The sequence below is a fragment of the Bombina bombina genome, chromosome 3 (assembly GCF_027579735.1).
Source record: "Bombina bombina isolate aBomBom1 chromosome 3, aBomBom1.pri, whole genome shotgun sequence".
Taxonomy (NCBI): Eukaryota; Metazoa; Chordata; class Amphibia; order Anura; family Bombinatoridae; genus Bombina; species Bombina bombina.
The window spans coordinates 378623114-378635785 of NC_069501.1; the positions used below are offsets into that span (position 1 = coordinate 378623114).

Here is a 12672-nt window from a genome sequence, read left to right on the forward strand (position 1 = left end):
TCCTCAGTGGAAGTCTCCAAGGTGGAAGAGAAGACATCTCCACTAGGTCTGCATACCAAATCCTGTGCGGCAACGCCGGTGCAATGAGGATCACCGACGCCTTCTCCTATTCGATTCGAGCAATGATCCGTGGAAGGAGAGCGAACGGAGGAAATAGGTATGCTAGACTGAAATTCCAAGGGACCGTCAGAGCATCTATCCGTACAGTCTGAGGATCCCTAGACCTTGACCCGTACCTCGGGAGCTTGGCATTCTGTCGAGATGCCATGAGATCCAGCTCCGGGTGTCCCCATTTGAGAATCATGTTTGAAAACACCTCCGGTTGGAGTTCCCACTCCCCCAGGTGAAAGGTCTGTCTGCTCAGAAAATCCGCTTCCCAGTTGTCCACTCCTGGAATGTGGATCGCAGATAGACAGCAGTTGTGGGTCTCCGCCCACTGAATAATCTTGGTTACCTGTCATGGCCAAGGAACTCCAAGTTCCTCCCTGATGGTTGATGTAAGCCACTGACGTTATATTGTACGACTGGAACCTGATAAACCGGGCTGAAGCTGAGGCCAGAAGAGCATTGAAGATTGCCCTCAGCTCTAGGATGTTTATGGGGAGAACTAACTCCTCCCAAGTCCATATCCCCTGAGCCTTTAGCGAGCCTCAGACTGCTCCCCATCCCAGCAGGCTGGCATCCGTGGTCACAATCACCCATTTAGGTCTGCGGATGCAGGTTCCCTGGGAGAGATGTTCCAGAGACAACCACCAAGGAAGAGAATCTCTTGTCGCCTGATCCAGTTCTAATCTTGGAGACAAATCTGCATAATCCCTGTTCCATTATTTGAGCATAAATAACTGCAGAGGCCTGAGATGGAACCGAGCAAACGTAATGATGTCCATGGCAGCTACCATCAGACCAATTACCTCCATACATTGGGCCACTGACGCCGAGGAGAGGACTGAAGGGCAAGGCAAGTGTCGAAGAGCTTTGTTCTTCTAACCTCTGTCAGAAATATTTTCATTGATAAGGAATCTATTATGGTTCCCAAGAACACTACCCTTGTAGCTGGAATCAAGGAACTCTTTTCCAAATTCACCTTCCATCCGTGCGAGCGCAGAAAAGATAACATCTCCGTGTGGGAGTTTGCTTGTTGAAAAAATGGCGCCTGAACAAGAATATTGTCCAGATAAGGTGCCACTGCAATGTCCCGCAACCGGAGCACCGCCAACAGTGCTCCCAGGACCTTTGAGAAAATTCTGGGAGCTGTGGCAAGGCCAAAGGGACAGCCACAAACTGAAAGTGTTTGTCTAGAAACGCGAACTTCAGAAACTTGTGATGATCCCTGTGGATGGGAACATGCAGGTACGCATCCTTCAAAATCTACTGTTGTCATGAATTGACCCTCTTGAACCAAGGGGAGAATGGAACAAATTGTTTCCATCTTGAATGATGGTACTCTGAGGAACTTGTTTAGACTCTTAAGGTCTAAAATCGGTCTGAAAGTTCCCTCTTTTTTGGGAACCACAATCAGATTGGAGTAGAATCACAGACCCTGATCCTGCATTGGAACAGAAACTATTACTCCCAGGTCGGAAAGGTCCCGGACAGTTTAAGAACGCCTCTCTCTTTAGCTGGTCTACAGATAATCTTGAGAGCAGAAACCTGCCCCTGGGAGGAAAGGTCTTGAACTCTAGTTTGTATCGCTCGGACATGATGTGCTTTTAAGTTTCGAAAGGAACGAAAATTACTCTGATGTCCTTTCTGCTTATTCCTCTTATTTTGATGGAGGAAATGACCCTTTCCTAACGTAATGTGTGAAATAATTTCAGCCAAGCCCGGCCCAAACAAGGTCTTACCCTTGTAGGGAATCACCAAGGCTTAGACGACACATCTGCAAACTAGGACCTCAACCATAAAGCTCGGAGGGTCAGTACAGCAAAGCCAGAAATCTTTGCTCCCAACTTAATAACTTGTAGGGAAACATCCGTAATAAAGGAATTGGCCAACTTAAGAGCCTTGATCCTATCCTGGATCTCTTCAAGGGGAGTATCTGTCTGAATCGAATCAGACAATGCATCAAACCAGTATGCTGCTGCGCTGGTGACGGCAGCAATACACACTGCAGGTTGCCACTGTAAAAAGGGATACCAGGTCTCTCCCATTCCAGAGTAATAATCTCTGTAGCCCGGTCTGGTACAGGAAAAACCTCCACCGCGGAAGGTATATCAAAGTATTTGTTTAGCTTACTAGACTTCTTAGGATTGACCACGACAGTCGTGTCGGAGTCGTCCAAGATAGCCAAAACCTCCTTAAGAAACAAACGGAGGTGTTCCAGCTTAAACCTGAAGGATACAATTTCAGCATCAGAAGAAGGAATTACACTGTCTGAGTCTGATATTTCACCCTCAGATGCTACTGAAGTATCTTCCACCTCAGACTTCAGGGAGGGTACATTCGGAATAGCCACAACTGTGTCAGAAACCTTACTCACTGATTCCTTAGATTTCCTCTTGCACTTTAACTGCAGCATGGGAAAAGCAGACAGCGCATCAGTTACCGCAGAAGATATGTGGGTAGCAATGTCGTGCAAAGTAACTCCAACCGGAGTGTGAGAGAAAGCGCAGGGCACTACATGTGTGGACGATAAATGTTTGGGACACTTGAGGAGAAAGCTGCAGCATCACTTGAACAGGAGAACCCTGAACAGCATCCGCCTTAGTTAATGGTGGATCAGAATCAAAAAGTCTATCCCTGTAATGCAATGTTCTTTCAATACAAGAGGGACAAAAAGAAATTGGTGGTTCCACATTGGAGTCAAAACACAAGCTACATGTAACGTTTTGCAGGGCCTCTTGGTCCATCTTACCCAATAATCCAACAAATGAATGAAAAAACTGCTTTAACTTACTTAAAAAAAAAAAATTCTCAAAAACGTTACTGTCACTTTAAATGTAATCTTTATTATTAAGCGCAGCAACAGCACAATAAAAAACCTCAGGCAGCCTCTTCACCTCAGCACTCTTTGCTGAGGTGCTTACCTGTCCTGTTGGTAACCGGATAAAGTATTTGTACACGATCCGACTTCCCAAAGCCACAATCACAAACACACAGGCGATCTCAGCGGCGCTGCAATGTTACTCCGATCCAGAACTACCAAAGAAGAGAAACCGGAAGGCGCGCAAACTAACTTGCCATCTCAGAAAAGTCTGCCTTCCTAATCGTGGGCGTACGCAAACAGCAACCTGGCCGCCATTACTGTGAAGCCGGCAACGGACTTCTCGCACCGGAGAGCTAACTGATATATCATGGTTTCCATAATGTAAAACACCTGCTTGCTTGTATGTTTATAAAATGGTACACACATTTACCCGGAATAAAAAAAAAAAAAATAGTCCCCAGATCCTGCATCCACTGCCTACGTCAATCCTATTAAAGTGAATGTAAAGTTTGATCAAGAAGTGCCCGGTTTTTAAAAATACTATTAAAAACAGGGGCACTTTCATTGATGAAACTTTACATTGCACCATATTTGTATAAATTCTTACCTCTTCGTCTAGAAAGCTGCTCCAGCGATTCGCCAGCCCGTCACAAGCCTCTTCCTACGTTAGAAATGACGATTTCGGCCTTCCTCCAATCACAGCGTTGCCTTAGGCAAGGTTTCCCGCCCCCGGGGGGGGAGCCGTGATTGGAGGATTACGGAATCATCATTGCTGACGTAAGAAGAGGCTTGCGACAGGCTGGACAAAGAGGTAAGATCTACAAATATGGTGCAATGTAAAGTTTCATCAATGAAAGTGCCCCTGTTTTTAATAGTATTTTTAAAAACCGGGCACTACTTGATGAAACTTTACATTCACTTTAACCCTAAATAGGATTAGTGGTATTCCATGTCCCACTTAACTGTTAAAGTGCCATGTATTCCTGAGTCCCCAGAAATTAAAATTAGGCACTTAACTGAATTTACATCTGCCGGGCAGCTCACCTGGTTTGAGAGGGTCTCCTCCCTCACATGGACATGTGGAAAAAAGGGAAGACTGAATAATCCTACTCAGGTTTCCAAGATAGGCCAGCAACAACAGCTTGGGAGGCGCAGTGAGGATTATACCCCACAAGTTCCCAGATGCTTAAAAGCCACCACTGCTCTACTGAATAGACTGACGTGGACTACGGCTAAACCCCCAGGAAGACAGAGCAAACCTGCTCTGCTTCAAAATAATAAACTCTTGATTGAAGAAACTTCTTTCAGACACCTAAACTTTACCACCTCCTTGCAATGCAGGCAAAGGGAATGACTGGGGGTTGTGGGAAGGGAAGTGATACTTAAAGGGACAGTATACACTCATTTTCATATAACTGCATGTAATAGACACTACTATAAAGAATAAGATGCACAGATACTGAAATAAAAATCCAGTATAAAACTATTTAAAAACTTACTTAGAAGCTGTCAGTTTGGCTCTGTTGAAAAGGTAGCTGGAAAGCCCACTGCAAGTAGCAAATAAGACACTCCTCCCCCCCCCTTCTTTTGCATATGAAAAGAACCTTTATACAAACAGCAGCAAGCTGGAGAAGGTAGCTGACCGTATTCACATAAAACTTTGGGGCTTGGTTAGGAGTCTGAAAATCAGAGCAATGTTATTTAAAAATAAGCAAAACTATACATTTATTTTAAAAAAAAACTTTATGGGCTATATAAATAGATCATCTACAAAACATTTATGCAAAGAAAAAATGAGTGTATAATGTACCTTTAACAGCTTTGCTGTGGTGCTCTTTGCCTCCTCCTCCTGGCCAGGAGTGATATTCCCAATAGTACTTACTGATGATCCGTGGACTCACCGTGTCATTAGAAAGAAAAATCTACTACTCATTTTTAATTAAAACTAAAGCTAGATTACAAGTCGCGCACTGCTCTTTTGGCTCCCTCGAGCGTCTTCAGCCTGTCTAGCCTGACAAGTCCTTATGTTATTAAATAATATTTAATAACATAAGGGCTGGTGAGGCTAGAGAGGGAGCCTAAAGAAAAAACATATCGCAAGCACGCTGCAGTCAGCACGTGACTTGTAATCTCTGCGTACGTATATATTTGCATTGTGTTTTTATTATGCATTTATTTATTATGCTATTCTTCTACGTTTATCGGTCCTTTAGGAGTTATTAAGTGTTGCAGATTCATGGACCAGATAAATATAAAAGGACATGAAATTAAATGTTTTATTTTTCACATTTAAAGGAACAGTAAACACCTTGTAGTTACAAGACATTTCTGTTGTGTTGCTAAAGAATAGCATATCACCCAAGTCTTAATGTTTATAAAACAAATTAACATCCTTTTTGTTGCCATTATTTTTCAATAGTCAAACATCACCCACCATTTGCCTTCATTGGAGGAGCCAATCAGGGATTTAGTCTGCTGACAACAAGGCTAGTCCTGGTCATAAAGTTAGTATAAAGTAACTTGTTTTGCAGTTGTTATTAGGGTTGCACCGATACCGATACTAGTATTGGTGCCGATACCAAGTATTTGCATGAGTACTTGTACTCGTGAAAATGCACCGATACTTAAACCGATACCTCCAATTCCTACCCATACGCCATCTTGTGGCGTTTTTCAAACTACATGTTCCCATTTAATTTTAAGCTGGAGTGGAGACGTATCTAAAAATTGTTCACTTCTGTTCTGCCAATACAAATTGCTGTTATTTGTATTATTGTACGTCAGAGCAGTGCTCCAAAAGCTTCTACTTTACAGCTGGAAGCCTACCTGGGAGAGATTACTATACCTCATTCAGACAAACCCCGGAAGTACTGGGCAGTTAATAAACTGAGATTTAATGGCCCGAAAATATATTTCTGACCCATGCAGTAGTGTGAAAAGTGAAAGACTGTCCAGCTTAGCGTCAAACGTTCTTACTGACAGAAGAAACAGACTTATAGTTGAACATGCAGAGATGCTTCTGTTCCTTAATAAGAACTTGCCACTAACTTTTGAAAAATTATTCTAATTGTTAGATTGCCTGTTATACTGCTAGTTCTCATCTTGCACAATTATGCTCAAAACATACTGTACTCTGAGGAACATCCTTACTCAGGGCTGGACTGGGAATAAAAAGCAGCCCTAAAAATATGAAGACCAGCCCTATTTTCTGTTAAGTCAGTAGAATGCAAATGCCCCCTTTTTCTCAAAGGGGATTACTGGGATACTCCTTCCCCAATATTTTCAGAATCAATTATATTACTTTGTAATAAGTACAAATGTCAGATTGAGTTATATAGGCACCCTACAACCCAATTGCATCCAGTAATCAACCCTTTAAATTGTAGCTTTCCAGCCCCAGCTGCTGCAGCTGTTATTTATTGTCGTTATCATTAATATTTGTTATTGCAATATTTGTATTTATAAACATGTTCTGTAAACTTTGTGACAAGCAGCACATAAAACTGTTTTATTATTTCAAAATGTATTTTGAGATACAGTTCATAATTATAAAAAAGCAATCTTAAATCATTAGTCTGTATTGTGCTTGTTAAACTGTCATGACATAAAAAAAAGTATCAGTACTTGGTATCGGTGAGTATTTGAAAAAGAGTATCGGTACTTGTACTCGGTCTTAAAAAAATGGTATCGGTGCAACCCTAGTTGTTATCATTTTAAAAGAACAGTATACACCCATTTTCATATAACTGCATGTTATAGACACTACTATAAAGAATAAGATGCACAGATACTGATATAAAAATCCAGTATAAAACTGTTTAAAAACTTACTTATTCATTCCATATATCGTCAGAGAAAGAGTGAGGTGAAGTTTAAAAATACCTTTACTAATTTGGACTGGTATTTTTCCAACATAATGTAAATCTATATTGGCAGTAACTGGCTTAGCTCTACAAATAAACCTCAATACACATTATTGCTATCTTGTAGCACAACAAAACTTTCTAGTGAACTAAGAAAATATTATTAGATACTATTTTCAGTAAAATATTCTGGGGTCAGATTCCATAATAAACGCTTTGGGCTAGATTACAAGTGGAGCGTTAATTTATTGCGCATATGTAAATGAGCAAACTCGGGCGGTAGCAATTAGAGCTCAGAAAATAAACCAGAGATCCGATCTCGGGTTAATTTTCTAAATGTACCCCAATTGCCCCTAAAATAAAGTGTAATGTTCTTAATTAAAAGATAAAGATAGTAGTATCTTTATCTTTTAATATAATAATGGCAATAAGAAGTTATGAGGAGTTAAAGGTTAAAGTTGGCGGGTGTGGGGTGTTAGAAAAAAAAAAAACGGCACTAAAAAGTGCCTTTACATTGCAGTCTATGGGAACTGTGTGTTTTCTGTATATATATATATATATATATATATATATATATACACACACACACACACACACACACATATATTTATGTGTTTAAGTGTGTATATATTGTGTGTATATTGGAGCCTATGGAAGCACACTCTTGTGAGTGCAATGCTTCCGTGCAATGCAAACAATGCACCTCACTTTTAATACCAGCACACAGCTAGTAATACTCAGTTGAGTGCAAAATCGCTTTAGCGTATTAGATATTTAGCTCTCAACTTGTAATCTAGTCCTTTGTGTAAATACTAAGAATTATTGTAATATGTTCTAGCTTCATTATTATTAGGGTTTTTTTTAGCGCTTTGTTTTTTTTTTTGTGTTGCTGGTATACATAGACAGTGGAACTCTTTCTATATGGCAATAAGTAAATGGTTGCAGTATAGAAGAGGCTTTATTGTTTTCAACGTAGCTGAACTTGCCACTAGCTGATCTGACAAGGGCTGGTGACAAATATTGAGCTCTGCAATTTTTGAATGGCGAAGTTACGCAAATGAGATATTAGTTTTAGGAAGTTGTATTGAATCTAGGCTAATGTGCATGCACACAATACATCATATAATTATGTATGTATATTTCAATCAGCATGGTTAAAGGGATTACAAACCTTCTGAGATTGTTACATTTCAGCTCATTTACAAATGTCCCTAATTGGATTTAGCAGGAGAGATCATATCAGAAAATCATTTTTTTTTAAAAACCTTTAATAACACCCATTACTAAGATGAAACTAAAACTTTACACTAATTTCCTAAATGTTTATACAACTAATATAAATTAAAACAAAAATCTGCATATTATTCTCAGGGTAATCTTTGTTTTCAATAAATCATTACTTCTAGCAACCTTTAGGGTTTAGTGTCTGTTTAAAGGACCAGTCAACACATTAGATTTGCATAATCAACAAATGCAAGATAGCAAGACAATGGAATAGCACTTAGTCTGAACTTCAAATGAGTAGTAGATTTTTTTATAACAAATTTCAAAGTTATGTATATTTCCACTCCCCTTGTACCATGTGATAGCAATCAGCCAATCACAAACGCATATACATATAGTCTGTGAATTCTTGCACATGCTCAGTAGGATCTGGTGACTCAAAAATTGTAACTATAAAAGACTGTGCACATTTTTTTAATGGAAGTAAATTGGAAAATTGTTTAAAATTACATGTTGTATCTGAATCATGAAAAGTTAATTTAACCTGAGTGTCCCTTTAACAGCTTAAAGTGAAGGTAAACAAAAACGGTCTATTCTAAATATTTTAACTTATCAAGCCAAATAAATATAACTTTCATTCATGAATATTTCTAAATATTTATATTACCTGCGATATCGTATATTATTGTCATCTATTCGGCTATCCGAAAATCAACCCGTAAAATATTTTTTTTTTTTTATATATAAACAACGATCACGTTGTTCAGCCATCCAATTGATTCTTTGGCCGTTAGGCGGCCGTCAATTTACGTCATCATGGGATGCTTCAAGGTGCACATGCGTGACAGTTTGTACATCGCAGTTGCCAAGCACGCGCGTTCACGTTTCGCGTATGCACATTATCCACTTGATTTTTTAGGCATAGTTGTGACTGCATCAGAAGTAAAACGGCAACAAAGAGGAAACATGATGCGCATGCACGGTTATTCGATGCTCGATGTGCACGAGCTGAGTAGAGACGTATAGAGCGGGTGGGACCACTCTATACGTCACAGTATCAGAAACCAGGAAATGGTGAATGGGAGGAGATTGGGAAGGGAACCGTAAGAAAAATATAAGTATAAAATGACATAAATCAATAATGTTTTTTTTTTAAAAAAAAAAAGCTAGCGACTGGATTTAACTTAGTAAAAGGATTCTAAATATGATTGATGGATGTAAAACTTTACCTTCACTTTAAATATAAACTATATTCCAAAATATTTTTCTAAGACAGAATACATGTGGTCAAAATAAATTGTATGGCATTTAAAGAAACCAAACGTAGTATTTATTAAAGGACCAGTAAATACAGTCGAATTGCATAATCGACACATAGGGGCCGATTTATCAAGCTACATATGGAGTTTGATGCCCCTTGTTTCCGGCGAGCCTTCAGGCTCGCCAGAAACAGAAGTTATGAAGCAGCAGTCTAAAGACCGCTGCTCCATAACTTGGCCGCCTGCTCTGAGGCCACGGACAGAAATCAACCAGATCGAATACGATCAGATGGATTGACACCCACTGCTAGCGGCTAATTGGCTGCGAATCTGCAGGGGGCGGCATTGCACCAGTTCACCAGAACTGCTAGTGCAATGATAAATACCAACATGTATCACTGCATGAAAACGAGGCTCCCTTTGAAGCCTATGGAAGCGCTGTTATAAGAGTACTGCTTCCCAGTAATGCGAACAATTGCGGCTAACTTGCAATACCAGAAAACATTTGCATGCGCTGGTATTAATCAGTGGAGCACAAATATCGCTTTTTCAAAAGCGATATTTTGCAATACATTTGTAATCTAGCCCTAAAACTTTACCCTTATTTTGTTAATATTTAAACAACGATTTAAGGTTTAACAAATACATCTACATGTTATTTTCAGACTAGTCTTTTCTTTGAATGCATCATTCTAACTATCATTTATTTAGTATTTAATGTACTTCTAAGAAGCATTTCTTGTGGAGTGATGATAAGATAGGCGCCATTCTGGAGAAATCTTGGAGACGGGAGTTTAAGAAGGTAACAAGAGAAGATGGTCAAGAGTAGAGTGAAGGGGATAAGAGTGAGACTATCTGGAGACAAGGTCTGCCTTTAGATAATTCCAACAGAGGTTTCACAGTAATGCCCAGAGACCTTTAGATAATTGGGAGTCTTGTTTTTTCTCAAACATACCATGGAACTTTATGTCATGTTCATGAGATATAAACACTACAACTCCCTAGACTAGAGGAACACAATCGTTGACTGGCGTAGTTGTGAATTAGCCACTGCTGACACACCAGCTATTTCTTGCTTGCAGTTAGAATTGGTCTGTGGCTTCTGAACATGACTTAATTAACCTTTAATGGCGTTTTATTCCGCCCTAACCGTGCTGTGCTTTAGCGCCGTTAGGAAGAAATAGAACGTCATAACCGTTTAGCTGTCCTAAAGCCAACGGCACTTTCATAATATGATCACGGTCTGGAGGGCGAGCCTAGCATCATAGGGACGCTCCCTGACCCGATCACATCATTGAAATCTCACGATCGCAGGATTTCAATTTGTTTACATCGGAACGTTGTTCCGATGTAGACAAATTAACCCTGTCATCAAAGGGTTAACCCCTTTGAGAGGGTTAAAGAGACAGTAAAGACTTTGTAATTACAACATTTTTCTATAAAAAAAAAAAATCAATAAATTTACATATCAGAGTCTAAATGTTATTAGAACAGATTTTTAAATAATCTGTCGAGCTTTAAAGTGATGGTAAACTTTAACTTTTTTAGTTACAATATTTGGAATGATAAAGTAAAGGATGGGGACTTTCAGTCATAAAAAGGCTTTGGAAACGCTTATTTTTTTTTAAAATTAATTACCCTTTTATGTAGTTCCCATTCAAAGACCAGCAACGTACAGGGTAGGTTGCTGGTCATTAAGGGGTTAAAGGACCGCTAAATACAGTAGTTTCATAATTGACAAATACACAATAAAAAGACAATGCAAATGCACTTACGTTGAATTTGAAATGAGCAGTAGAATAATTTCTGGCAAATTTCAATGTTAAACCAACTGGAATTTTTTTTATTTTTATTTTATGTTTCATCTAAATCATGAAACTTTAATTTTGACTTTAGTGGCCTTTTAACAAAAAGGAAGATATCTCAGCGAGCACCCCCTTCTGTGCAACATATAGCAATCTGTTTTATAGACAAAAAGGTGTTCTGCATAAACCTGTTTTTCAGGCATGGGCATGCTTGTCGCTGTCAATCAATAAGGAGCTGGAGGTCTAATACAAAAAAAATGTATGCTGTAAGCCATTAGCAACTTTGCATTACTGGCCAGTGATAACTGTGTGTTTAAACCCTGCAAATGGGGTTAAACACATAGGCAAAGGCCTGCTTGGAGCTTTGAAACACTCATTAATGCTGAAATTTGCATGAAAACAAAAGCATTTTTGCATTATAATATCCGTTTCATACAGTTTACAGATATTTTATATGCACATCTATTTATTTCCTGCTAATTAAATAGTAGTTAAAAAACAAACAACAAAAATTGTTTCCTAACATACACTAAAGTCTCATCCTCACCATTAATTATGTACACAGTACACCTACAGAAAATAAAGAGTAACGACAAAAACATAGTTCTTCCTGTGAAGAAAAAAAAAACGTAACCGCTATTTGTTTAATAATGAATACAGTTATGAGCTTCCAAACTGTTAGTATAGTGGGGTCAACTATTTGGAAGTTGTATTTAACGTGAAATAGACTTAGAAGTTTAAAAATATATTTAATGAATGGATTTATTTCTGGCAGTGACGTAAAAAAAAAGACGATACAATTGGTTTTAAATTATAAACGTTATCTGTAAGATCAAAAGCAAGTTAGTAATTTATCCGCCCCTACAAAGTCTAGTAATTGAGTATAAGATAAACCTGACTTTTCACTATTTATACAGAGTTTACATCAAATGTTCATTTATTGGCGACACAACTTGGGGATATTTAACAAGACACAGAACTCTGGCGACACCGACACTTACCCAGTGAATCTTTTATAGGAGCAACACAAGCGAGCTATAAATGAGGAACGAACGTCAGGGAACTTTGTGAGAAAGGGAAAAAAGAAAATTTTCTTTGACAGGGAAGCGACAAGAAAAGGCACTGAAGCCACCGGCGGACAGAGAGTAAGAAGGACAATTCTGGAAAATTCTACGAATACTAGCGAAGAGGCGGAGGCACAGGGTCTAAAGCCGAACAACCACTTTCAGCGAGATGATGGATGAGCCAATCAGACGAGTATCGGCGTTTAAACCACGCCCTCATTCTCTGATGTCCACATTTGAATACTGCTCTGTATAATGTCGCAAACCTTCTATGGTTGGGGTATAGGCCGGGGGTTGTGTTTGCTCCTGTACATGTTGTCGTCATGCGTGACATAGTGCGATGGCAACGGCGGTGCGAGAGCTATAGCGTAAACTTTACACACGAACCTTTACTGAGAGACTGTAGTATATAGATAAACATACATAGATAATATGGATTCATGTGAATGAACTGGATTCTGTTTTATGTCACGGTACCTGTGCTGTAGCCTATATTGTGACAACAGCCCAGTGAATGGGTTGATTACAGCA

General features: G+C 39.1%; 1 protein-coding gene across 1 annotated transcript in view; it reads right to left on the reverse strand.

Moving 5' to 3' along the window:
• LOC128653317 (mitochondrial glutamate carrier 1) overlaps positions 1–12233 on the reverse strand; it is an 83672-nt gene extending 71439 nt beyond the window's left edge. Inside the window, exon 1 of the mRNA XM_053706531.1 lies at positions 12079–12233. The gene's annotated coding sequence lies outside the window, so the exon portion shown is untranslated. The remainder of the gene's footprint in view (positions 1–12078) is intronic.
• Positions 12234–12672: the final 439 nt, after the last annotated feature.